The sequence below is a fragment of the Uloborus diversus genome, chromosome 2 (assembly GCF_026930045.1).
Source record: "Uloborus diversus isolate 005 chromosome 2, Udiv.v.3.1, whole genome shotgun sequence".
In the NCBI taxonomy this organism is placed as follows: domain Eukaryota; kingdom Metazoa; phylum Arthropoda; class Arachnida; order Araneae; family Uloboridae; genus Uloborus; species Uloborus diversus.
Window position 1 is genome coordinate 124,596,860 of NC_072732.1, and position 4,167 is coordinate 124,601,026.

A 4,167-nucleotide genomic window follows, 5' to 3' on the forward strand; every position below is an offset into this window, starting at 1 on the left:
ATTTACTGAACGAAAAAAAAATGTGCTACTTAACTTTCAGCATCAATTCTTTTTTGCTAAATAGTCATTTGCATTCTCACTTCACTTAAAAATATTCAATGGAAATATTTTTTCATAGTATTATTATCATCTCTAGCAAAACTGAGTAATTTTGCTGATGTTCATGCAATCATATACTCTCTCACATACTTACATTCTCATACACAACACACACTCATCATTCTCAAACACTCATGCGCAGTCAAACGCTCATACACACACACACGCACACACACACAGTGTCATGCCAGCCAAAGAAAAAAAAGCAAACTTACCCCGTTTAAACACATTTCTATCAGGACTATGAAAAATTATTTTCAACTTCTAAATTGAATTAAATGGCAGTTCCAAGTTTTTCAAGGACAGAACACCTAATTACACATAACTGAAGTAAAAGTTACCTATTTTTTGTGATTTTGGATGTTCTTTCCAGTCGAAGTGATACAGATTTTATTTAACAGTTTTATTTTAGGACGTTTCCGAGCAAGCACCCTGCTTCATTAAATTTTTCTGTTCTTGCTAGCAATGGATTCTCGCTGTAAAATCCATAATTTGAAGATTTGGCGAAAATCATGCTCAAAATCGGAAAGTTTCCTGAACTAACATTAAAGAGAATTTCATGTCTAGAGGGGAAGGTTCTTTTCTTGGTGTTTGAAACTGAATTCTAGCTGAGAAAGGATTCGAAATAAAAAACGTGCTTGAGAAAAATATAATTTTGCCCTTGTTTAAGAATGTAAACCTGGAGAGCAAGATACAACTTTGAACTGCACAGACTTTATAGAAAACAACAACTAACCTTTCCAACAAGTCACTTTTAGCAATGCAAGGTGATTCAGAAAGATGGACAAAATTTCGAATTGCTATATTTTCTTGTACTAAACGTTGTACTAGGAATGTTTTCGGTATATTTACAAGAGGATGCTGCAAATTCGAATAATACCACTAGAATGCTGCAGAATCGTACTGTACTGAAGTATCAGCTGTTGGAAGCGACATAGCTTGCAGTTAGCCAGAGGCCGATCATTCTGATATTGCATATGGGGCACATTTCTATTTCAGGCCCCCCTCCCTAGGGCCCGATTAAGATTTTTGAAGACACTGGGCACGAAAATCATTTTGTGATCCCCCCCCCCCCATTTTCACTTATTCTATATAATGATGCTATAAAATATTTCGATCCTTACGTAGTAAGACAACCATGCTAAATTCTGTGGTACCTCATACATTTAAAAAGTAGAAGAGATATAGTGTACGATAGTTAGGTATATAAGATGTGGTTAAACTTTGCCCGTTGCAGTAAACCGTAAATATCAAAATTATCTGTGATATAATTTTTAATAGTAAATACAGACTAAACTTGGAGTGGTTTTGGCAGGGTTCGCCGATATTCATCCGATATTTATTTTGAAAATATCATGATATTTTGATACTTTCGATATTTATTTTCCAACTACGGTATTTTCAACATAAAAGTATATTAATCACAGTAATATATTTAATTAATTATTAAAAATAACTAAACAGTTATGTACTATATTTTTAAGATGTATTAATACATCATTAATATAACAAAGTAATATAATATTAGTTTTTACTTGTATTTTATATTCATAAAATTTAGTAATAATATAATTTTAATTTATATTAAAAGTGCCTAATTAAATATTAAACATTGCTCAGAAAAAAAGAAAATGTCTTATGACTGTGCACCAACTAATGCATATTATTTATTTCTGAATTATATAACTGTAAAAGTATCTAACAGAAAAAAAAATGAGTAAAACAGCTAATGCTAAATTAACTCCATTAAAAGTGATAGAAATGTAAAATGAAATATTGGATGTAAATAATGAAAAAAACCCTTAATTTTAAGACTACAAATTTTAATTATAATATAAGAATATAAAGCGTGATTTGAGGATGTATTTACTATTTTTAGACTAGTTTATACAAATTGAAAATATCGGATACATATCAAAATATACGATATGTATCAAAATATCGGATATTTTCGAAAATATCAGGATATTTTCGAACCCTGGTTTTTGAGATTTGCAAAGAGATCAAATTTTTAAAGGGAATTTTTATCAACAAATAAGGGATTATTTTCCTTGTCTAGGCATTTTCAAAAATATCAATTATATCATTGTTATTAAGGTTTTGAGGGAAATCATTAATTATTTTCAATTTGCATGATAAATAAGGGGATTTTGGGCCCCCTGAGATCAAAGAGGAAGGGCTTGTGCCCCCCATACCGCTGCGGTAATCAGGCTCTGCAGTTGGCTCTTCGTTTCTGGCTACCGAGATCCCGTGATCTCATACCCTGCGATTTTTTCATGTTGAGTTTCCGGATGACTTACGAAACCGTATCACAGCGGTCGTGAACTCAGTGTCGTAAGACGTAAATCCTCAAGTGTAGCATGAATTAGTCTACCGTTTATTTGTGCAGCCAGAGGAAGGCATGTTGAGTATACGTAAACCTTCAAACATGTATAATCGCATGTAATTCACAGAATTCAAGTACAATATATAATGCATAATGGACAGAAATTTCAATTTGCGTCCAACCTTTTGAAGATAATCCCACTAAATTCTTGGCACTCAAAAAATCTGAGGGATCTCGAACTTAAGAAATTCCGCCAAATTGATAGTTTAATAACATAAAAACAGAATAAATGAACCTAAAACTAAAAAATTGGTACAGTGTCGCTGATGGCAGAAGGGATAAGAAGGAACAAGGCAGCAAAAGACTGCAAAGGGCTGTTGTGCTTTTGAAGAAGGAGAAAACTGTATAGGTATTCGGAAAAAGAAGATTCATTTACATTATACTGTATGTAAAATCATAGAGGCCGCAAACTATTATCATTGTAAAGGAATTTAACATTGAATCATATTATATAGCAGCGAATTTTAAATATATAAACATATTGAAAATCTGGAAATAGTTAATAATAATTTCAAGATCATAACAATGACTAAAATGAGGTAGAATGGTTGCTGAAGCTGTAAACTGGATTTTGATACCTCATAAATTAGTACTGTATACAAAATACCTTGTTACACATTACAAATATTTCAGTTATGCAGGAAAAAGAAAAGTGTAACAAAAAACATTTGTTTTTGGACGAAATTAAATTTTTACGCCCAAAAAAGAAGAAGAAGAAGAAGAAAAAAAAGAAACCACTTACCAAATAAAATCGTTAGAGGTAGTATAGTCAATATCTTTTCCATTGTCTTCATAGGATGTTTTGTTATAATGACATTACTTCTTCGAATGTGGAATAAGTTTACAGACAGCTATTTAAGATAAGCCTTTTTATTGTGTCCTGTCTACGTCACAGGAAGCTTAATGCAGCATCCTTGTTTTAAAGAGAAAAATCATTTTTCGCTTTCCGAAGTTTATGTTTTCATTAAAAGCTGTCTTATCGATTGTTCTCGTCACTCTCTGATGACATGTGCTGAAAGTGAATCGTCGCGTACGATTGCACGCTAAGTCGAATTCACTATGACGGTGTTACTTCAGAATGGTTGGTAATTAATAAAAATGACGTTGACAAATTTCTAGAAGAGAATCTTTTGTATGCAACAGTAGGCTCGTCTTGGAAGGGGTGGAGAGGGCAATATCCCTGCCTTCCAGGGGTGCCCCATTGGAGGTTACGATACATCACTGTGATCTTCCAAATATTTCCTTGTTGTTCAAATTTTGTCTGATGATTCGAAGAAATTATCATCAATTGACGAAATTTTGAGCTCTATTCAGCAAAGTTATCATCATTCGACGAAATTCGGAGTTCCATTCGGCAAATTGATATTTTGCGTTCTCCCAAAAGTTTAAGTTCGGAGCACCCCTGCTGACTTACTGAGTATAATGTGTCTATTTGCACGTTAGCTTTATTGGAATCAAATCCATTTTTTCTACGTATGTATGTAAATGTATTTTTTTGGTTCTTTATAAAAGAAATATATGTTGAATATATTTCTTTTATAAATATTCTTTTCCCAATGTGAGAAATTATAAATGACTGGAATGTGCTGCATTCTTTTCTTTTAATGCTGAAATGAAACCAAGTTTAGAAACAGAAAACAATAATAAAATATAGTCACAAAAAAAAAGCAGTGTCACAAACT